Source organism: Danio rerio, chromosome 6 (genome assembly GCF_052040795.2).
Source record: "Danio rerio strain M-AB ecotype USA chromosome 6, GRCz13ab, whole genome shotgun sequence".
Lineage (NCBI taxonomy): Eukaryota > Metazoa > Chordata > Actinopteri > Cypriniformes > Danionidae > Danio > Danio rerio.
Window position 1 is genome coordinate 50,070,858 of NC_141026.1, and position 25,800 is coordinate 50,096,657.

The following is a 25,800-nucleotide window of genomic DNA, read 5'->3' on the forward strand; positions in this document are numbered from 1 at the left end:
TCAATAAACTGCATAGCTGCAATCTAAACAACTACAATCTTGACCAATAAAAGCCTCAAGAGTACATTATGTTGCCCAACAGCTGCAATATTTGTCAAACCATGCAGCCTTGTTCAGCCTTCTTGATGTCGTTAGTGTGGGCGGAGTAATACACAAGGGTGAAGAGGCTGTCCGAGTGCTGATATTACTTTAACATCTCACGGCTATCAGCCAATCAGACTCAACAACCAGAAAAAAACTGTTGTATAAACATGTTTATAATATTATAATAGTATGCAAATACACATCTTACACATGTGCAGAAATGTATAATGTACACATTACTGCACACAAATGCAGAAACTACTAAATAATTTTGTATTTCCTTTTTGTTAAATTTGACTTTATATGTTCCAGTTTTTTTTATATCATCCATACTGCTTTTAAATTGGAAAAAGTCCTGCTGTTGCAATAGATGGTTTATCATTGATCAAGTCCCTTAACATAAGTACATTATAGACATGAACTAGACTTTATAAGTCTTACTACACTGACGATAGTTCTCTTGATAAAAAGAGACTCTCAACTCTAAACTAAGACACTGAAAGACAGAAGATGAATAAATTAAAGTATAAAAGGCGAGTAATGGAAGGGAAATTACAAAGGATTGTGATATGAGTCAACAATACAACATGACAGAATGGCATTAAAAAGAAAGATTAACAAATGGAGAAAATGCAGAGAAAACAGAAGAGGTGTTCAGCGACAAAGCATGATGGGTATAAACACCACTGGAACACAATTAAGATAATTGCTCTGCTTCGCTTTCTACTCTCTGGGGAACAACGAAACAATTTCACTTATCTGCTTGACATTTCACTTCACCAGACGCTCTCGTGTGAGACTGTTTTGGTGTTTGTGATGGTACAAATGAGTGTCTATGTGTTGTGTGGCATATACTATACCCAAGCTCCATAAATGTCTTGCACTTATGCAAAGGATGATCTTTAGAGCTCCCAGACCTGTCCCCAAAACACTTTCTTTTTTTCAATTTTGTGCAACATTTTAAACACAAATAAAGCTGCCGTTTGCAACTTGGTGTTCAAGTGAGTGATAAATAAGACTACATGCATCTTGTGGAAGATCATTATAGTCTCAGCTACTTCTCTCTGTTTGTTTTTTGATGAAAATCACACAGAGCTGCTCCACAGCAGGGATCGACCAACAGATCTACAATATAAACACTTGTTATAAGCTCACCGTAGGATTCAGGATAAAACAAAAATACTGTTTGGGTTTTGTACTTGCTCAATAATACGGCTACATGGCATTTGAAAAAAATGCCATTGCGTTCGGTTGGATGTGGTGCATATATGGAGGACTGGCTCTTTTTTGTATATTGCCACCAATTAAAAATGCAGGAGAAATATGGGAAAATAATAATAATGCATTTTATTTAAAGGCGCCTTTTTTGACACTCAAGGTCACCGTACAGGACAGCTAAAACAATCAATTCAAATAAAAACACAATAAAAACAATACAATACAATACAAACTTTAAAAATGCAATCGGGTCAAAGAGAATAGGCGGTTCTAAACAGATGTGTTTTGAGTCTGGACTTAAATTGTGAAAGAGAGTCTAAATTACGGAGATCAGGAGGAAGTGAATTCCAAAGCTGAGGAGCAGAGTGGCTGAATGATCTGCTCCCCATGGTGACAAGGCGGACAGAGGGAACAGTAAGGTAGAAGAAGACCTGAGTGTTCGAGAAGGTGTGGCGATATGAACAAGATTAGCAAGGTATGGAAGAGCGAGATTGTGGATGGCTTTAAAGGTGAGAAGAAGTCTTTTATAATTAATTCTGAAAGAGATGGGAAGCCAGTGAAGCTGTTGTAGAATGGGTGTGATGTGACAGACAGAGGGGGTTTTTGTGATAATATGGGCTGCAGCGTTTTGTACCAGTTGTAATTTATAAAGAGTTTTTTAGGGAGGCCAAACAGAAGGGAATTACAGTAATCTAAATGGGATGTGACTAAACTATGAACAAGAATGGCAGCTGTGTGAGGTGTGAGGGAAGGACGTAAACGATTTATATTTCGAAGGTGGAAATAGGCGGACCGGGTGACATTATTAACATGTGCAGTGAATGAAAGGGTGCTGTCGATGATGACCCCCAGACTCTTAACCTGAAGGAAGGGAGTAATGACAGAATCCTCTGTGGAAATGGAATAACTATGTGATTTATTTAAAGTGGATCATGTACCTATAAGTAAAAGTTCAGTTTTATTGTCATTTAATTTCAAGAAGTTTGTGGTGAACCAGGATTTGATGTCTGCAAATCAATTAATAAGTTATGAAGGTGGGAGTTTGTGGTTGGGTTTGGTTGATAGGTAGAGCTGGGTGTCATCTGCATAGCAATAAAATTGGATTTGGTGTTTGCGGAAAATATAACCAAGTGGAAGAAGATAGATGATAAATAGCAGTGGACCCAAAACTGAACTCTGGGGCACACCTGTAGTGACGGGGACTGATGACGAGGTGAAAGACTTTAATTGAATGAACTGAGTGAAGACCTTTATGGGATGACAGTGGAATATAATTGTAAAATATGGTAAAAATGGGAGGGTTGGCAGGTATGATCCCTATACAGGACAGTAACATTCAATATGTCTGTTGCCACAGAAAGACTTGTTTACAGTTTTTAGCGTTATTTGTGGTTTGCTAAATATAATTGGTTAATTCTAATAAGTTGCCTTTTCACATTTAACAGATTAATTTTGAGGAGAATAAATCCAGCCCAGACTCATTGGAAATATGTGCTCAGGGCTATATTTTTCAAAAACTGAGAAATATGTACCCTGGACTATGCTTTCATGCAGTTTTTGTTTTCACAAATCCACTAGAAGACACTGTGTACATTTTTAACAAGCTCAAATACGTTACTAGGGCACATTTTCTAATATGTGCCATTTCTTGTAAATCCACCAGAAGTTACTGTTTACACTTATGACAATCTTGATGTCCTTCTCACACATATCCTTCATGAAAGAAGCTGGTTGGCTTGTCATGCATAATAAACCAGCTTTTCCCACAAAACCCCTTCCCTAAACCCAACTGATAGTGTTTTCAAAAGCAAAGTAGAAGAGGAAAGCCATCGTTACCGCAACCTCACAATGCATTTTTGGGTTTCGTTTTTACCTGGTTTCTAGAACAGTCCTTCAACTCCTCCAGACTCAGCTCCAGTCCTGCTCCACTACGCATCCCAAGTATGAGACTGTTTGTGGTGAGCTACCAAAAAAAAGATAAGCAGCCCCATAGCATTCATTTTACACACCTAATTCAGCAGTGTGTACCTGTAAGCACATTTTTCTCTGTTCTCCAAAATTTATCTCTGAGCACATTTTCCCAATGAGCCTGTGTTGAAGACCTCTAATCTGAATCTCAACTGCATTTCTTAAAACCACTTCACTGATAATATCATTTACATTTAAGCATTTACCACCAAGTAAATTGTGAGTTTTGAGTAAATTGTAAATTGAGCGATGGAGTGATGGATGATGAAAGGACGGGGTAAACGAATATATAATGTTTACAGTTGAAAATTATTGCCAAAATCCATGCAAACCTCATAAGGCACTGGAAAAACATGACTAAAACTTTCCCAGAACAGCATAGCAACACCATCATCAATGCTGCGACCTCTCAAATTTCCCCCTAATCTAGTTAAAATTCAAAAACACACTTTTCAAAACCTCATATGGGAGCAAGAGCCTCACATGCACCCTTTTCAGAAGACATCTTTGAGATTTCTTTAGGATTATGTAACCCCATCCTCACAAAAATATCCGAGGTTGACATGCGCTTTCTTCTTTTTTTCATCCGATCACCTTTTTTCTATTCCCTTCATCCTTGCATTCACGCGGGTCTGAAGCACTTTGTCAGAAGAAGGTAGACATGATAAGAGAATCTAATCTCTTCTGTTCGTTTACCCCTGTCCTTTCATCATCCATCACTCCATCAGATGGAGAGAGGCGATCCAGGATCTGTCAGTGACGATTCTTTCAAGCGCAGAGACTGTGCTCCGAGGGACTTGAGGAGAGTGAAAGTGGAGGACGGGCGGAAAACCTTCCTCATATCAACTAGATAAGAATTAATGATCTAATCAGCACTAACTCGATCAAACAGGACGGTGCACTCACGGCAAAGTCTTGCTGTAGTCTAAATCGCTCTGTCAAATGTCGTTGTGCATTACGGAGCAGGATTCAAGTAAGAACTATGAACTGATTTATGGCTTGCTTTTTAAGAGATGAAGGAAACAATATAAATAGCATTCAATCGACCACAGGTAAACCAATTTTAGTAAAAATGGAATAATAATGTAAACAAAACCAAAAGTGAGATTAAGGAAAGGAATATACAGAATTGGGGAAAAAGTGTCAATCAAACTTGTAATAAGCATTAAAGAATTATAAACTGGCTATTGTCAACACAAGCTTTAAAAGCTCTGTATTTTGCATGACAATAAAAAACTTGGTGCTTTAATAAAGTAACTAACTTATTAGAATGTGAATAATTAGTGTTCCATGACAATACAAAATGAATACCTGACTTTAACAAGGAAATCTTATAATAGTAATATTTTTTATCAAGTAATATTAATACTACTATTCTAATAATACCATATTATTACTAATAGTAGCATAAAAATAATTGTAGTGAAATATTACAATAGAAATGCTGTTAAATATTTTTGTGAAATTATGAAATATGATAAATAAATAATACTGCAATAAATAAATCACTATTATTATTATTATTATTATTATTATCATCATCATCATCATCATTATTATTATTATTATTATCAATATCATTATTATAATTATTATTATCATTATTATTATCATTATTATCATTATTATTATTATCATTATCATTATTATCATTATCATTATTATTTTCATCATCATCATCATCATTATTATTATTATTAACATTATCATTATTATTATTATCATTATCATGATTATTATTATATTCATAAACGTACTGCAATAGTAATATTTTTGTTTAATGTTTCATTTAGTAGTAGTAGAAGTAATAATATTAATAATTATAATAATAGAAGAAGAAGGAAGGAAGGAAGGAAGGAAGGAAGGAAGAGAAAGGATAAAGAATGAAGGAAGAAAGAACAAATGGAAATAATAAGAGAAAGGAAAAAAAGAAATAAGGAAGGAGAGAAGGAAGGAAGAAAGAAAGGAAGGAAGAAAGGAAGGACGGAAGGATGGAATGAATGAAACAAAGGAAGAATGGAAGAAAGGAACAAGAGAAAGAAAGGAGGAATGGAAGAAACAAGAGTAAGAAAGGAATCAGGAAGGAAGGAAAGAGAAAGGAAGTAAAGAAATAAGTAAGGAAGAAAACAGAGAAAGGAAAAAAGAATGGAAAGACAGACTAAGAGAAAGGAAGAAAATAAATCAGAAGGAAGGAAACAGAAACAAAGGAACAATGTAAGGAAGGAAAGCAAGAAAGAGAAAAGATGAAAAAATGAAGGAAAAGAAAGGATGAAAGGAAAAGAAGAAGGAAAAAGGAAGAATGTACGGAAGGAATAAGAGAAAGGAAGAAAGGATGGAAGGAAGGAAGGCAAGAAAAAGATAAAAGGAGGAAAAGGAAGCAAGGAAAAGAGAAAGGAAGGATATAATGAAGGAAAAAAGAAAAGGGAGAAGGAAAAAGAAAAAAGGTATGAAGGAAGGAAGAAAGGAAAGTAAGAAAAAGAGGAAGTATCCACAAATGCACTTTTATAGGAGAAAAAAAAAATTCCCCAAGTGAACAAAAGTGAGTTTTTGGGTGAACAACCCCTTTAAGAATTCATACAGAGCATTCTGCTCACGTAAATTTGAGGCGAAGCTTAAAACCGCTGCTTCTGGTAAATTGAGGTCAATCTAACTGAAGTTATTTATGGAAATCTCTAATACAAGACCAAATATAAATAATGCACAAATAAAGGCTGATGAATAAAACGAGAAATTGAGAACCTTACGCTGAAGTATTCATCTGATGGAGTGCTATATTTGACAACCCAATGCCTCTTGACAGCTCAGACCACTCATGCAATCAAATGCTTATTGAATTATAGAGATTTATAAATTCAATCAAGGGTTTTTTTTATTGAAATAACACCATTGTGCAAGGAAATGCGTATATAATGGAAACACACCCAGCACACTACATGCACTCTACGAAGCAACAATACTAAAGCTTGTGGCATGCATCACAAACATTTTTAACAAAACATTTTAGAACAAAAAATGCAATGCCCATCTGACACTGGTATTACAAGCTGAACTGACACGTTGGTATTTTTAAAGGTGAACTGAAGATGAAAGTTGTGTGATTGACATGCAGAAGCGAGTGAGTTTGACTCACAAAGACCCTGAAGGCCTGTATGCGTCTGTGTATCCGGGTGAGCACATCTCTCACCCGCCCAGGCCCATCCTGCCTAATGCCCACAGCATGTCTCAGCACGCCAGAAGCATATTTAGCAGGACTGTCTAGACCACAGGCACACACAAACACACACACCAAGGACAAATGATGCAAGGAGAGATTGATACAGACATGACCAGTAACATTATATTTAGTACTCTAAATCAAGTGAATTGGATGATCCTTTCAAACAAATAGACAAAGGATGATTATAAGGCAATATTAGAGATGACAATTCTGGACAAATTAAGAAACACATTTTTTTTAATCTATAACTTAAAATGCAGATGAAGACTTTATTTGTATTTGGTTCTCTAAATCAAACTAATTTACATGATAACAGCTGGAGGGGTGGGTGAAATGTTAACCGTGCCCTAGAGCTGCACAATTAATCGAAAAAAGATCGCGATCTCAATTCGACCGCCTACACGATCTTAATCCAGCATTTCTACGATTCTGCTAATTATATTTTCAATTTCAGGAGAGAAGAAAAGGCGGCTGCACGAGTCTTCTCATTGTTGGACACCTCCAAATGATGTTAAAAGAGTCACATTCTGTATTTATAAGGTGTAATTCACCTAAAAATGTCATATTTGTCTTCATATAATGATGTATTCGCGGCCGCGAAATCACACGTGATGTGAGCCACTGACTGTGTGGGCACTTGCCCTACTTAATGATAGATGCGCGCGCGTCTACTTTAGTGAACAGAACTTGCATATGCTTGCATATACAGCTAATAAAGTTGTAAATAATATTTCGTTTGTGGCACAGAGTGATCGTTTGAGAGCCGTGCGCAAAGTATGAACAGCACTTAGCAGTGAAAATGAAACCGAAAGAGTGCACGTCATTTAAATAATCATATCGCATTTTAGAGTTATAACTGCGACAAGCATTTGATATGTTTTTTCTTTCATAGTAAACAACACAGTTGTGCATGAACATAAACGTTTACAGTGTCAGTATAACTACTCTAGCCTATATCTGGTTGATTCTACCAGTAAATTAAATGGTTTAATAATGACAGATTGCAGGCAATATATCTATAATTCAACATCAGAATTATTATAAGTAGTAGAATATAATTATTTATAGAAACCTACACATATATATTAATATTGTTGTTTTGAGAAAAACAATATCTTAAATTAACCTTTATTTTACATCTACAGAATCGTGAAAAAATCGTGATCTTTATTTTAAGCAAAAAAAAAAAAAATCGTGATTCTCATTTTAGTCAGAATCGAGCAGCTCTACCGTGTCCAATACCTAAGATATAAGTAATCTGACATTTTAACTGAAAAAAAAAAATTTAATTAAGGGTATTTTTAGATTTCTATTAAATATTACAAGGGCAAGCTATTTTTTTTCTTAACGACATGCACAGATCAATTGTTCACCATGAAACTAGCAATGTGAGCTAAGAAAGTCATATGGGTAGTTTTGATTTCATTTGTACTTTAAGACCAGATATTTTTTTTTTCTTTTTTTGCAAATAATCATAAAGCTCTGGTCAATATATTGCACATTTCAAAACGGTTGAACATTTGCCTATTAAAACAGAATATTGAGTTTTGAGAACAGTCACAGAAAGTACAGCTTTTGCTGCCATCAAATAGATTGACTGACCAAATACTAATCCTATTTGACTGCTAAAGTACTGTGTGTTTCTTACAAAATTTGATTCAAAAGCAAAGTCAATATCAGTTGTATTCGTCAATAAAAAGCATCAAACCTATTAAATAAGTGACCTTTACTGACATTTAAAAAGTTGCCTGTTTTAAACGCCTCTCATATCTTCCAAAAGCCATCCGGGGCTGTTTAAATTTAGCTTATTTTGCCCTTTCAGCACGGACACCTAGTTTACAAAAAATGTGCACAATGACTCACAGTCTGGAAAATGTGCTCAACTGGACTCGATTTTGCAGTATTTAATATGTGTGATCCGTTCCTACCTAAAAAGACTCTTGCTAACTGCTAAAAGAAGAACATCTTGAAGGAAACTAAAGAAAATACACACTGCGAGTAAAACAGTGAACTTGCATTATTCAATAAAAGTGGAACACAGTAAGCTCATCTGACATCTAATTTTTAAAATTCTGCAATGCTATCATCTCAAAAATCCTTTAATATGTACTTTTTTGCAAAAATGTTTCAATTTTCTTGTGAAGATGAGAGGCATTTATCTGAAATATGTCTGTGATACGTGGAGTACAAAGTGGGAAAATCCATCAAACAGAAAAATGTTCAAACGCATCCATTAAAATGGCTGCAGTTAAAGAGATGGTGAACTCAAATGTGCTGTTACAGAAATATAAGAAATATATCTCAAGTGAATTAAAACTTTTCTTTAATGCTCTACTGAACAAACAATTAATAAATCACCTACATCTTACATGACCTGAGGGTGAACTGTTCCTTTAAGACGGTGATGGAATATTTTGTTCATCAGAGGATTGGCTAAAGTCTTCTCTTCATGATCACTATCTGAGAATTTGTTTATGGATTTACCCAGTTGGTAAATCCCTCACCTTGGACTATCTAAACCAAACTTTTTAGCCCGCGACCCACAAATTAACAATGTCAGTACCTCATGACCCCTATTATCCTCTGAGGTGGTTATAAATATACAAACCTTGCACTCAATGGCACACACAGAGACATTAATAGGCCCAAGTCTATTTTTGGTGTAATTTTGAAAATTGCCATGTTTAGTCGTGGCCTGTATTGATTTTTAATGTATGTGAGTGTCATAAAGGTATCAGAAAGTTTAACTTGGCGCCATAAAAATCAATCTGCTGCATCTGACGCAATTGCATTGTCTTTAATATAACGTTAACATCCCAGGGGTCACAATGCAATAGAAAAATATATCAAATTGAAAGGTGATGGATTGTTGGATGTTGTTTTTTTTATGTACTTATTAGCTACTATTTTAAAATATAGCAACTATAAAAGCTTAATAAAATGTATTAGATTTTGGTAAATCAATTCAATTCACCTTTATTTGTATAGCGCTTTTACAATGTGGATTGTGTCAAAGCAGCTTCACATAGAAGGTTATAGTGGATTGAAAGTGTCAGTTCAGTTTCAGAGTTTAAGTTAAGTTCAGTAAAGTCACCATTTATCCTATGGCCATACATCTTGTGGTAAGCTGCAACCACCAAGCAACACCATACTTTCCCATCCCCCCAAGAAAATTCAAGTCAGTGGCTCCAGGGCTCAACAATAAGGACTGCCCGGTGGCCCGGGGCCAACGTGAAAGACACTCGGGACAGTTGACAGGATTTTTACTGGCCCCTATTGGCCAGTAACGATGAACACCTTTTTTTTTTTTTTTTGTAACCTGGTAACAACTAGTACAGCGAAAAGATGGCAACATGGTGGCAAAATTAAACAATGAGGCTAAAAGAAAACATCTGTTTTTTAAAGTCTTAGAAGCAGACAATTACATGGGTACAAAATTAAGAAACTGAAAAAAAGAACAAACAAAAAAAAACAGTTGTCAGTTTGGCAAGCCATTTTTATAAAAATGTAGAATTGCATTAAAATACCAGCACATTTTTCATACTGCTCTTTCATTCGCATAAAATCTTGAATTTTGCTCATTATACATTTATTGACATATTTAAAATGTTTAAATTCTAGATTCACAGGCATAATTTTGCCACTATTTAAAATATGTGGCTAAGAAATAGCTATTAACTTTTTAGTTTTTTTTGGTGGGGCCAGTGAAAATTTTGGCAGGGCAAGTAAAAATCTCAACCAATGGCCCGATCGGACCCGTAAAAAAAATCCTTAGCGTTGAACCCTGGGCTCCCAGCACTTTGTGGGCCAAAAACCTGCACATTGCAAACAACATTTAAAGATGTGGCTCCTGATGATAAACTGAGGTCTAATAAAGTGAAACAATCGATCTGTGAAATAAACCGAACATCATTATTTCATAATTATTAGTGCAGGTAGCTGTTGACTTGCATGTAATGATCCACCAATGTCAGTTAAAACTCTACTTTAATTCTCTGAAAAACAGTCAATAAACCACCTACATCTTGCATTGAAATTTGAGGGCTTTTTAAAATTATTTTGGGGTGAACGATTCATTCAAGACTGAAAATCTGACTGAATATTTAGTTTATCAGAGGATGGGCTAAACACTCAAACACACACAAAGTCTTCTCGTCACAATTACTATCTGAAAATTTGGTCATAAATAATGAAAATGTTTTTGACAAGCAATTAGTTGCTGCTCCCCATTACCTTTGAAAAGCAATTATAGAGCATCAACAGGAAGATCCTTCAGGATAATGCACTCGCAAAAATCACTTATTCAACATGCTCTCTCAACTGCCATCTGAAAATGTCTAAAATGACTGAAATAATTCATTTTGTGAAGACTGTGAAGGCTAACAGATTTACATTTTTGGCTTCTGTATTGTTCAACAGACATCATGAATCAAACATATCGTTATCTTTTCAAATGCGAAATCTTTTCAATCTGTCTCCAAGCTTCAGCTTCTGAAGTCATATTTATATTTTACCAACCAATGATCCTACTTCATTTGCATGCATTTACTTTGGCTCTGGGCCAGCAGACTGTAAAATAAACACAGACACACACGCACACACACACACACACCAACGATAAAATCTTCAGTTAGGCTATTAAAATCATTTGGAGAGGCAAAAATCACAGCCAATCATAAAGATTTACTGTAAACAACCTTAGAGAAGCACAAATTATGCACCATCAAAGTCTTCCAGGTTTACATTTGTCACTATTATTATAATTATTTTTATAAAAATAGTATAGTGCTAGTACTTATTCATTGTTAAAGAAATAATTTAAGTTCCATTTATTATAAATTAAGACTTGAATTAAAATAATCTACAATAAATCACTGCTACTGCAAAACATCCCACATGCAAAGCATCTGTTGCAGTCAAAATCTTTCCACAAACAGTAGCAACATGGGGTAGAGTCATCCACAAACAGAGACACATGAAAACAGACACAGAAACAGCGGCACACAAGACAGAACACGAGTATTACCAGCAATATTATTATACACTTATAGTCACAATGACTTCATTTCACTGATACAGACATGTTCATCCAATGACAACAAGAAATGTGGTTATTAACCCTTTTTAGGAGACATTAGGAGATGTGAAGTATATGCTGTAGTACAAAGATAGAGACCAAGAAAACGCAGAAAAAGAGACACAATCCTAAATCAAACACACGCATTAGTGTGCCACAGGTCTTTTGCCTGATCCCTGGTCTCTTTCACAGTACTATAAGCGCAGTGCCCTCTGATGTCTTCAGGCCCGGTGTGTCCCCCTGTGGACCTGTTTAAATCTTTCACACTGAGAAATCATTACTCACATTGTGCTTGGGGTGTCCCCAATGACCCCAGCACTATGACTAATAGACTGTTTTACTGAGCCTGTCTCATTTCCCCCAGAGCAGCAGATGCGTAGAACGAGAGAGAGAGAGAGAGGGAGAGAGAGAAAATAAGAGAGAGAAATAACCATGTCATATCTCTGTAGATTAGTCCCAGTGACAATTAAACATACAGCACCCTCCTTCTAAAGTCACATACACACATACACTTGCATATGTAGTTTATGAGGAATCTCCATGCGTGTAATGCATTTTGTACTCTAAAATCCACTTATTATATCACATTCCCCTAACTGTAAACCCAGCTCACACAGAAATCAAGTGACAAATTTCGAATGTCAAAATACCCAGTTAAATCTTGTGTACTCTTTAAATTGACTACCCTTACATTATCTTCGTGCCTGTTTTTGCATAATTGACTTGCATTATAATTACATTTTTTGACTGCAAAGCTTTGACGTCATATAATCAGGTATTTTTGATTGTTGGTGGTTCTCTCTGTTGGCAAGAGGCAGTTGGCAAAAGGCAGTTGGCACCCTTAACCCTTTAGATCAAAGATGCCCAATGTAGGACCCGTGGGCCAAAGCTTTCCAATTCCATCTGAAAAGAGAGCAAAAATGATGGGGAGTTGGTCAAAGTGAATACCTTTGACAAAAATCATCATTTAGAATTTAAATGTAAACTTTAGTTTTTTTTTGAGGTACAAAAAAGCCAACTAAAATAAATGTTTCAATGAAATGTTGTAAATAAAAAAAAACTTTTAAAATGTAAATACTGTCAGATAGAGGACGATGCATAAGACATCAGCGAGCAAATCAAGGCAATGGCAGGAGCAGCTCGACTAGTATAATCAGCATTGAGCTCCATTGTGTTATAAATGGGATCGTTTATGTTTTTACTATAATATGATCATTATAAAATGCTAAAAATGATACTGCCTCATTAGATGATATGTTTTGAAGCAACATGTTCTAGTTACTTTTATAAATTAGCAAATGAATTAGGAAATTACCTATGGTAAATTTACACTGTTCGGTGCATTTGGCTTTGGCCCACAGCCCTCAATCAAGTTTAGTTTTTGGCCCTTTATAAGAAAATTTTGGGCACCCCTGCTTTAGATAGGCCTGTGCTAAGACAGTTCTGGCTTTTATATGGAGTTCTATTGAGTAAAACTAAGTTTTTATGCACTGCAACTGATGATCAACAGTAAAAATAAAAAAACTGACCTCCTCCCAACCAGCACTAATCAAGAATGAATGATTATATGTTGTCATGGTTTTGTAATCATTATATTAGACGTCAATGGTGCAAAATGGCTATGAACCTAATGAAAGGGTAGTAAATTTTCATGTATTGTTTAATTTGTGAAACTTCAGAGTTTTCCGAAAATATGTGTCAAAATAAGATTTGTCACCAAAAATCATTATATTTGCTGAAACACAGTCAGCTGTTTCCAAATTAAGGCTCAAATCACCCCTTAAATGGATAAAAACATCCTCAACAGCACACACGCGTAGTATTATTTATTGATTCGTTCATTTTCTTGTAGTCCCTTTATTAATCCGGGGTCGCCACAGCGGAATGAACCGCTAACTTATACAGCATGTTGAGAACAAGCAAACTCCTCACAGAAACGCCAACAGAGCCGAGGCTCGAACCGGCGACCTTCTTGCTGTGAGGCGACTACCTACTGCGCCACTGCTTCGCCCAAGTATTATTTAAATGTTTTGAATTACGAGGACACAGTATCCTCATGAACCACATCAACAAAGAAACATGTCATACCCATGTCATTTTACAATTTTGTGTATCCTTGTAAACCACAAAAAAAGTACATACTGTACACACACCTACAGTCTAATGATATTTTCCAGCTAGGGTTGTGTCGATAGACGATACCATAGAAAATGTCCACACTGCGTTTCATCTAGCATTTCTGAGATGCCTCCGTCCACACTATATCGCTGAAAACACACATCACGTGACCACACATGGATTGTCATGCGCTCTAGCATATGCGACTGTCTGAGCTTCAGACAGTCAACAAGTACTTTAAGCACAAAACCCCAAAGAGCAGTGCACGTCAGAGAGTTTATCAAGAATGTGGATTGCTTCTCACTATAGTTGTTAAACATGTTAATTAATCCTGTCTCTATATAACAATTCTTCAGTCTTTTAAATCTAATAGGTATCGTGTCACAGCGTCAGTACACTGCTTCAATCTCACTTTCACGCTTGTACTTAGTAATTTTAGTGAAAACCTCAGCTACTCTTGGTTGGTTCCTGTTGGTTGTTTGTCGATGCCATTATAACGACACAGATCATTCGTCCCACAGAAAAAGTGATTGACAGGAGGTAGTTTGTGTGTAACTTATCTTTATTTATTTATGATTTTTATGGGCAAAACAAAGACCATGCGGGTCAGGTAGTTCAAAGGGTAGGCTTTAAGTAATCAATTCGTTATGAATTAATTTATTAATCATAATTATTTCACCGCCTCCTACGACGACAATGACATCGTGCATCGTGATGTTTCAATGTTTCGTACGATGCCAAATTGGTCAACATCACCCAATTCTACTACCAGCATGACTTTTTAAAAGTAAAATCAAGGTAAATATAAATAATTTAAATCCAAAATAAATCATATAAATATATAATTAGAATATTAAATATTTGCATTTGGTTCAAATAAATAGGGAAAAATTGCCTTAATCAATATTTCTAGATTTCTATCAACACACTGCACAATATTCCTTGGAAAAGAAAACACATATAATGCAAATGTAAAAATATGTCGACATTCAGCTATGTTATTATGTTTTTTTTTTTTATTAATCCTGCCATTTGTTTTGACACGTTCATGTTTTCTTGTGTGAAATTGGATTTGAGATAACTTCTTAGACGACAGTGATGGCGTTCACTAGAGATTACCAGCTGTGCACTGCCAAGACATCTGACATTGGAAATCTCACAAAAGCACATTATCTTTAATAGACACAGACAAGAAACAATTTCTTCTGCGTGTTACCTTGAGTTACAATGCGGTTATCCAACTATCTGTCTACACAAGTGATATGAACTGTTTTTATAACCTCTACTTTATCCAATCCATCATTTTTACCGCCCACATCACCCCATTTCTCGGAGGTCAACAGACAGTCCATCATTGGCTCTCATCAAGAGCACGGACGCACGTCTCATCTTCAACCCATATTGAAGCTTGTAGTCTTCACTATGTGTTTCATGAAAATAATTTAGAGCTAGTGATATTGCTGAAATTTTTGGATAAAGGCATTTTGAGACATTCAGCTTTTCATAAGAGAGATTACAATGATACACGGACAAAACTACATTGTAGATAATTGTTTTACTCTTGCAATGTAATGTACAAGATGTAAAGTAAATCTCTGATGTCCCGAGAGTGTGTATGTGAGGTTTCAGCTCAAAATGACCCACAAATATCGTTTTATAACTGCCACTTTTAGTCTTTGATCCAAATTGTGCCGTTTTGGTGACTGTCGCTTTAAATTCAAATAAGATTGTGCTCCCAGCCCTTTTAAAAATGGGGTGGAGCTACAAACGCCTATATGCTACTAAATTTAAAATGGACTGCTTGAAGACGCTGCATGACTGCAGAGAAACCAACACAACAAGGAATTCTGCTTGTTTCGAGTCTCCTCGACTGGGTTCTCTCTTCTTCTTCATCATTTATTTTTTTACAACAAAGGGCATCCGCTGCATAAAACATGTGCTGGATAAGTTGGCGGTTCATTGTGCTGTGGCGACCCTAGAGTAAAAACGGGAATAAGCCGAAAAGAAAAATAATGAATGAATGAATGTGTTTACATGAGTTGCTTTTTGAATGTTTATTTCATGTTTCTGTTTGACATGTAACAGCACATTATTCAATTAACGTCATTGCGTCACCACACTATCCACATTTCCTCAGTTTCATGTAATTTCAGGTGTTTCATTTTTAGTTTGGCAGCTTCACTGTCATTCAGGAAAAATAATGCGACTAAAATTAGCATACTCCTCATGTCTTAATTCCATTTCTGTTTAGTTCAAATATGACTTTAGTCAGATTAAGGTGAAAATAAATAGTTGACTCTTAATCAGATTATTGTCTTAATCATATTAAAATTGAATTATTGCTGTCCATGTAAACACTCATTGTCATTTTTGTTGCACTGTAGAAGCTCTGTCACAAAAACTTGTATGTGTGTAAACAAACCTGGCAATAAAGCTCTTTCTGATTCTGAAAAATCAATTAAATATGGTAGTTTACAGTAGTTTAGAAATATCTACTGTATTTTGGCAAGTTTTTTATTGTTATTGTTTATACCAGGATGATTTTTACATTGCTTATATGCTTTTCTTAACTCTTCTTAAGAGCCAGTGGCGGATTTAGGCATGGGCAATATAGGCGATCGCCCAGGGCAACATTTTGCTGGGTGCTGCACGGGGAGACGGTGAAAAAAAATGTCCAAAAAAAGAACAAAGACTTTTGCATGCGCAAATTTGTTATTCTCTATGTGCAACTAAAATAATGCTGGTGAAAGCAAACTGACACACGTGTGCAGAACTCATGCGCCGTGACAACAGCCTTTTGTGTAGAGGTGTCGGCACGCAGCGAGTTTTGCAAGTTTATGTATATGATGATAATGTTACTTTCACGAAGCATGGCTATATTTTTTTTATATTCAATAAAATGTTCATAATTAATATTCATGCAACAGATTCCTTAAGTGATCTTAGCATATCACTCTATGTGTTCTGTTTTCCAGTATTTTTTGGATTGATTTATGCTATTTATTTAGAATAATAATTGTATAATAATATTAATAATAATAAATATAAATACATTTTTAGATTTATTTAATATATTAATGGGGGGGGGGGATTTGCCCAGGGTACTATTTAAAGTAGAACCGCCCTTGCAGAGAGCATGAAGCCTTTGACTTGCACTTTATAAACCAGCTAGTTTCAGCTAAAAATCTACTTTGATGTTTTAGTCAGGAAGAAAAGTCACCACATCTTAGAAGACCTGAGGAAGTGTACATTAACAGCATTTTTAATTTAAGATAAACCATCACTTCAACAACACAACATCATCTAAATCTAATCAATCAGACAAACAGCTACGAGAGCTTCAATTTCAATCTAAAAACTTCAACAGGAATGAAAAGTAATAAAGCAATCAGAAGCCAATCTTTTGAAGGGGATGAATCTGTTGGTCTGAAACAATGGTGTTATCACATTTATTTATTAAACCAGGCAGCAACGTCCTGAAAGCCAACAAATTGACTTGTCTAAAGTGATTCAACAAAATATTTCAACAACACCCACTGGTTCCAGCCCCGAACGCCTTTGATTTATTTCCAGAGGCACTGAGAATCCCAAAGCACAGACAAAAGGAATGAATTCAAAGCAATCCCTGCTGGACAGGCATGGCGAGCATCCTGGAAATTAGAAGAGAAGGTTGACACAAACGTCCTAGATAAAAGCAACTGTTCTATTGCTGAATGCATGAAAGTCACAGAAACTGCTTAGCAAACACTGTTCAGTCAAAAGGGTTTGTAAACAACCTCAGGTACATTTTTATTGGCAAGTTTTTGTAAACTAAACATTCGCAATTAAAGTCTGAAAAGTGGAACAGAATTTTCAATGGAATTTTAAAGATTTGGAATTTTTTTTCTGGTGTTTATTGCGATAATGATATTAAAAACTAATAACCTTTACTCAACCAGGTAAGTCAATTGAGAACCAGTTCTCATTTACAATGACAGCCTGGTCAAGATGCAACATAAAAAGCAGATATAAAGCAGCAGGGACACAATACAATAACAATTTCACAGATGCAGATAACAACATACAAAACAAAGGAAAAACTAAAAACAAGCACAGTGATCTTGTACTATTAACCAAATTTCATTTTTAAAGGATTATAGTGAAATAAAAGTCTTGAGCTTTTTGGCATCATCTGCAGCAGAAAACTGAAAAGAGTAGTGACCAAATCAAGTCTGAACTTTGGGTATACAACGGTTAATAAAACTACTAGAGTGCAGATTTTGATATGTTTTCTGCATATCAAGAAGTGACTGTAAATATACTGGAGTTGTCCCAATAAAAGTTTTGTAAATGAACAGAAACCAATGAATTTGTCAACGTGATTGAAGAGAAGGCCAATTCAATAAAGAATACAGTTGACTGTGATGAGTATTAAATGGCGCGCCACTAACAAAAAAATTATTGTAAGGTAAATAACATCCAGTTTATGAGATGTTTTTTATGTTATAAGGAGAGTTTTCAACGCTGATCTGTAAATTAAATCTCTATAATCCATAATTAGTAATACTGTTAATTTGACCAAATGCTGTTTTGAAGAGTGCGTAAAAGATTAGTTTCTGTAAAGAAAACCAATATGTTATTTAACCTTTTTGAGCAATTCATTTATAAGAGTTTCAAATGACAGTATATGATCTAACCAGATTCCAAGATATTTGTAGCAGTCAACATAATCTATCAGTCTTATTGCAATAACGATATTGTTGACTGAGAGACAAAAAAAAAAGTCACATATCTTTCACGAAACATATTCATTTTAAAGTTCTTTTACTTTTATATTTTATAAAAATATAAAGGTCATCAACCCTGGATCCAGCAGCTAATAAAGATTTTCGGGATGATAGAAAAAACACACAAGTAGATGTGTTTGCAGGACAGTGGGCAGAGATCAAGTTTAAACCTTGAACATGCATACATTGAAATGTTATATAGGTTTCATTCATACTGGATGCTAGAGATGAACTGGATTTAGAGTGTAAATATGGCAGTAAATTTGAAATAATAACTCCTTGCACAGACCAATTACAGGTGTTATCGTTATTCGGATAAGTCCATTATTTTGTATCGTGGGGAGAGTTTTTACAGGTATATTGCTAAAGATGAGATATCGCCCATCCCTATCTTAAAACTACACATTAAATTAAAAGAGCTTAAATGGATATACCAAAGCTATAATAGTAATATCTTAAAAACTATTTCTGATCCCTGATTTTACTTTTGCATTCAAATAACTTTTTTAGTTATCACTAGATACTTTTTTTCCCTGAAATAATAAAAACTGCCTTGGCATACTCAACAAAGGGATCAGTGATCACTCAGTGATCAAAGTGATCAAATAGTCACAAGAGAAGCACATCAGTGAGGCTCTCCATACAACATGTTCACTACATTTGCATACTGAAGTATTTTTTTTTCTTGCATCTATTTGCATATTGAATTGTGATTGGTCCTTGTTCTTGCATATATTTACATACTGAACTCTGATTTTCTTGTCTTTCATGCAAGTTCTCTTCTATAAATGGACAAAAACAGGTGCCAAAACAACAGTAACATAAATATGAAAAAATAAGGCAGACTTTAATATTTAAGTTGCCCCAAAACTAACTATTGTTTATCTGTCTTCTACAGCATTAGTGTTTCCATCAGGAAAAGCCGGCCTACAGTTTCCACTGTTGTTTGTATAATAAACGTATCCCACAGAGTCCCTTCAGAAGGTCCAGCAGCAACATTCAGTGAAAACTTTACAAAGACTGTGCTTTAAGAAATACAGCGGGTGGGAATCTGCAACAGTTCTACAGTGCTGATCACAAAAGGTTTGGCAGTTGTATCTTGGGCCTGCAGGAAACATTCACTCTCCCTCTTCCAATCACTCGCTCCACAGTGTGTTCACTCCACATCCTTGGCCTTGATTGCCCTTGCTGAAAACACAAGCACCCTGAAGCCCTTCACACACAAAAAACATGTCCTTGTCCCAATCTTGTTTTTGTATTTTCAATGCAGTGCACCTTAGTATAAGACGTCCAAGAGATTTCAACATTTGGTTTGGTTTGATAGGTTTTTTTTTTTGCCTATATTTTGTTGTATAGTCTGGTGTATCATGGTATATATATATTTTTCCCTATTTATTTTTCTTTATTATAATTTGTGATGTTATATTATAGTTTATTTATGTATTTATATAAATTTTTTTGTAATTTGATTTATAATATTAAAGCTATAGACTATATGTGAATGTGTATAAGTATTCATGTGTATGTATATGTATATATGAACGATTGTGTATGTATACATATGCATGTATGTATATGTTGGCATATATGCGAGAGGAGATCATGTGATCCGGAAGTGTATAAAAAGAAGCACCTGATTGTGATAAACATTGTCTGATGAAGAGCCGGCGGCTCGAAACGTTACACGCTCTGTGTCAGCCTTTTTAATTGACGTACGTACCTCAGAAATGTCTCCCAGAAAGTATCATTTTTTGCAGTTTTTGTTTTTACGAATCCACCTGAGGCTTCTGTGTACGCTTTTTGAGATCTTAAAAAGGAGCGGCGTCATACCGCCCCGTAGTGTTCGTTTTAAAGACGAAATGCTGCCATATGTATTTCTGGTTACATAATTCGCCATTTCCAGAAATTTATATAAAGGTTTTATTTTAAGAATAAGCCTGTGTAGACTGTGGTCCCTGGTCAATCATAATACTTTTTCGATATCCCACGTAAAGCATTGTGATTATTGTAGATTCCAATGTCAATGCTGAAACAATATATTATGCAATTGTTGAACCCATCAGTTTTCATTAATTATTATTAATCTTGTTTATAATGCAGAACTCATGCAGATAAATTACATTACCCATGATGCTATAGACTATTTTGAGGGATGTAAACAAAAACCATCGTCCCAGTGTATTTCCTGTTTTACATTTTTAATTTCTAAAGCTCCTGAGAATCCAAAAAGAGCCGCACATTGATAAATAACGTTATGATGTTTTAATGTTAAGTTACGATTGAATCGCCTCGTTACAGTTATGAAATAGTTTGATAACTAGCAGGAAATGTTCATGAGCCAATGACATGACCACATTGAAATGGACGATACAGTAAACACCACCAATCAGAGAGTCCATTGTAAAACGATCCTACTGTGATTTTTAAAAGCATAGCATTTCAGATCTTGAGGCCCTGTGCTACCAAGTAAAAAGTTAATTTCGAGCCCTGCTGTAAACCAATAGCGTTGAACTGCGCATCTAGCTCTGCCATTTGGTAGCCTTTGTCATGCTGGCTACCCTTTGCAAAGGGTGCCAAAAAAGTGGTATGGTACGGTTCGCTTTTTGGTACCTTTTGACAGTGCAAACAGCCATAAAAGTGTACCGTTCCATACCACTCAGTGGAAATGGGCCATAATGAAATCTAATCAATATATGAAATTAACCATATTAGTACACTTTCTGCACCATTCAATGATGACATTTTGCATGACAAGTTAAATCAAGCATACAGATTCAATCTAGTTGAAAAATGCAAATCATTCTCGATGCCACACTGTTAAAAAACAACACTGAAGAATCAAATTAATTTTCATTGATGAACAGCATTTAATTTCCATGAGTATTTTGAGGACGCAGCATGGCGTTTCACTCACAAAAACTACACATATCAACTCGCCGTCATAAATTCTGCTCAGTTATATTCCAGCTCATCCATCTTAGCTTTTTCATCCATTTTTTTTCACATCCATATTAGCCCGACCCAAAACCTACAACAGCACTGAACTTTTAGCCTTGGCCGAGAGCTAGACCGAACAGTCAATACTCCTCCACTCGCTCTGACTAATCTAATAGTGCTATTTTTCTGTATAGTGGAAAGTGCTGCAGGGTTATTAGACTTGTGAAAGGAGGGGGGGAGCGGGGGGAAGCCAACAATAAGTAAATAGCTACAGGATCTCTTGCCCTGCGTAGCATCTCAACAGCTGTCCATCCCTTTAAACAGACGGACCACAGAATAATGCTAGCCACAGGCGGGAAAGCAAAGAGTGAGAGGAAAGATATAGGAGGGAGTGAAAGGAGGAGGAATAGAGGATGAAAGAGTGCAAGAGCGAGATGGAGAAGGTGAGAGAGTGAGACTGAAAGAGAGCGAGAGGAATGGAGGAAGCAGATAAGAGACGCTGAGGGGACAGAAGGGAGGGTGGAACATGAGCGATAACCAGGGTATTGGGCAAACACTGCTCATACAGGCTCAATTAAGGTTCGATTACTTCTCATAGCCATACACTGTGAAATGCTAAAGATGGTTGGAAAAAAACTAGTGACAGCACTCGGAAAAGACCTTTGACATCCTTTAAAATTAGATTTTTTAAATGCGAACAGGTTGCTAAAAGCTTTTAATGCTAAAGAGGGAAAAATGCAATGAGGTTCCACAACAAATCATTTATAAATCATTTAATTTATAAACCATTTAAATCTTACTGTCCAAGGCCATACTAACTCTTAAATTCACAAAATGTTCTTAATTTTGGAAAAAGGTTTATTTAGATTGTTAAAAAATTAGTAATGCTTTACAATGTGACATGTCAGTGCTTCCCACACATAGACTTTACTTGGGCAGGCCGCCCAGGTATATTAATGGCTGCCCAAGTATATTTAGAGGTGACACATGAATAACACCATTACTATCATCCATTTACACTTTTTTGTATCCGTCCAAGAAAGCTGTTATTTGCCATTATGTGTATGTGTTTTGCATTACCTTTTAGCCATGAGAGAAACATTAAATGATTGATAATTTAATAAATGACTCTGATAAACTTTACTATATCTCAAAGAGAACTAAATATTTTGGTTGCAAAATATTTGTACACCATTTGAATCAGTTAATTGCCAACTGATTTGCCTTATTTAAATAATCTACACTTTTTACTCTTGTAATTATTATCATTTTTAGCAATAATGTATATTTTTATTTATTTATTCTGTTATTTATTTCCCATTTGCTGGATATTTTATTAATTTAATGATGTTAATACCCTAGTAGCAAAGAATTCTGGCCCAGATTTGGCATAAAGCTGGCACAGCAGGCATTCATCCGGCACTGGCATACAGCATGTGGGCCAAACATGGCCCGGGTTTGGCAGAGGTGGCACCGTCTTTAAAGCGGCACACAAGATTTGGGCCAGATGAAAAATGTAGTATTTGGCCCAGATTTAAAAATTTGATAAGTGGGCCATGTGAGTTTGGCCAGTCTTGACCCACATTTAAAATACACTAAAATCATTTTTGAGTAAAGAAAAAAAATTCTACCAATCAGGTCACTTTGAGAAAAAGCATGCCCGTAGTGTGCCTAAAGCACATCACTCCATGGGTTTATCAATTTCATTGCAACCGTGACACACCAACCTATCTGGCCCAGTTCAGGCCCAGTTATGAGTTATTAACTTGGCTGAGACTTGGCCCAGATATGGTCCGTGTTTGGCCCTTGTCTGGAAGCCAGATTTGGTCCAGTCATGTACCGTAATTCACTGCGGCATGTGGGCCAAGCAAAACCTGATTGTGTGGGCCAGAGCTGGGCCAGAGAAATTTTGCTATGTGGGTATATAACATTTTATACATATCTAAAATGCTTTGGCAATACCGTTTTGGCAATAATATTGCCATGCCAATAAAGCAACTTTAGAGAGAAAGAGAGAGCGAGAGAGCACCCCTTTATCAGTAGCATAAAACTAAGCAAAATAGTGGATTTCTGTTGTTACAACAGCCTTTCTTAATAACTTTTACCCATTGAAAAGGTGTGTAACAGTGTCAAAATAAATAAAAATATAGTTAAAAACCACATTATTTTTAGTTTGTTGCATGTAGTTGAACATTTATGTGCTGTGGATAAAAAGTGTTTCAATCAGGCTACCACCGCAAGTATATTTCAAACCTGTGGGAAGCACTGTGTGTAGTTAGGCCTGTCACAAGATCTAATTTTTGTTGTACGATATATTGCACCAAAATATACTGTGATAAACAATATTATTGTCATTTTAAGACAATTTTATGCCACCCATTATGTAATGCCAGAATGACAATATAATATCATCACAATGCAAGTACACTATTTCATTTATATTGTGAATATTTAATTTATAGTAATTTGAACAATTTAATAAGTATGCATTGGAGTCAGAATGTGCAAATGCGGATCCTAAATAAATGATAATAAATGTAAAAACACGGTAAAGCAAGGTAAAAAAAAGTAAAATAGGCTGCAATATCTGCTACCAGATCTATTTCCAGTCGTCAGACACTCACAGGAAAATATACTATAGTAATTTATAGTAGATACTATATTGTTTTTTTAACCATACTGATATTGACACCTCCAATAAAGATAGAGATGTTGCACAATCAGCTAAAATGTGGTGATATTTATTGCACCACCAAAAATGATTGAGGTCATGTCCATGTGTTGTGCAATAAGTCGATATATTGATTTTTCTGACAGGCTTACATGTAGGAAATATGTTTACTAACATGAACACACAATAACCAAAGCTTGTGCAGAATTTATTAATTATAGTTTAACATTTACTAATGCATTGTTAACATGCAACGCTTATGGGCTTAGGTAATGCACATTAGGTAATGCACTGTGAGTTAACAAACTAAAAAGGAACACCTGTGTTTTCATTAACTAACATGAATAAATATGTATCGTTCATTGTTTGTTCATGTTGAATATAAAATAACATTAATTATGTGTCCCGTATTCTAAGGTGATGGCTAATAATTATTTAAATTAAGAGGAAAAAAATAAGAGAAAAAGTTTATTTGAAAAGATGTCCACTTAAATGTTATCTGGGAACCAATGATGGATGCCATTCCTGTAAATAAAACCTTTTGTAATGCTTATTTTTAAAGGTGCAGAATGCAATTTTGACACCCAGTGGTTGAACTAGGTATTGCATACCTGGTTCAAAACACATGCAAGAGCAGGTTGCCAGATTGATGACACCAACAAAGGCTGATTTAAGTCATGTTCTAAATTAACGCAATGTCATGCGACAGAAGAAATTGGTTTGTCCTAACCAACAGCTGAAATTTCTATTATAGAAACAGCTATTTCTTGCAGCTGAACAGCAGAAACATGAAAATGATCACCTCAGGTATACCTCATGTGCTTTATTCTGGGTTAAATGCTAATAATGTGAGATTGATTGCTATTTTACATGACATTTATTGCCATACTTCTGAAAGCAGCAGCAGATAGTTTATCTCAGATCTTAAAAAATAAAATAAACCATTTGAAACTGAACTTCAGATCTGTGACCAGAGCAAGCAAATACATGTAATACAGTGATTCAGCATGTACATTTAATATTGCCAAAAAGGATTAATATGCATTAATTAGATTCTAAACCATTTCCTTTGAGATGCTAAAATATAATTGGCTTAAATTACAAATGACCAAAACAAAAGCATTCCAGCATGAAATGCACATTTGCAAAGCAGAATATTTGACTTTAGCATTGTTTTTCAGAAAAACAAGAAAGTTTACTTAGCATTTTTCTTAAACATATAATGGTATTTTTATGCTTTTGAAGAGTCAAAAACAGCACCTTCAAGACTTTTTCTACCATGAAACACAAAGCAAATACTTGAGCTGTTCTCAAGCAAACAGAAGTGAAAAAGACAGGTGCTCAAGCTACAAAAGAAACAAAAAGCACCACTAAATCGTACATTATTTGTTTGAAGATCAATGCAAAAATGTAGATTATTTGCTTAGAATTGACCTGTGTTGGTTTTAAATGTGCTATAGAAATAAAAAAAGACTGATACAAGTGTTTCTCATTGTTCTCAAAACTGCATCACAATTTATCAACACCAGTCAAGAAAGTTAATACTGATGCACATCAATGATCATCCCTTTTAAACTGCATTCATGGCATGTTGTGCAATTTCTAGAGCTTTACAGCACAAGTTACTGTTATTATTCGGAAAATGAGCGAGATGATAGTCAAATAGACAAGTTTGGCACAACACGAAGGTGAAAAAAAGATCAATACAATTCCTTTAGTATACTGAAAAACCATCACCGCAGTT

The 25,800-nt window shown here is 35.3% G+C and overlaps 1 protein-coding gene across 18 annotated transcripts in view; it reads right to left on the reverse strand.

The window, feature by feature from the left end:
- Window positions 1-25,800, reverse strand: part of rap1gapb (RAP1 GTPase activating protein b) — a 184,867-nt gene that overhangs the window by 129,563 nt on the left and 29,504 nt on the right. The gene's annotated exons all lie outside the window — the stretch shown is intronic.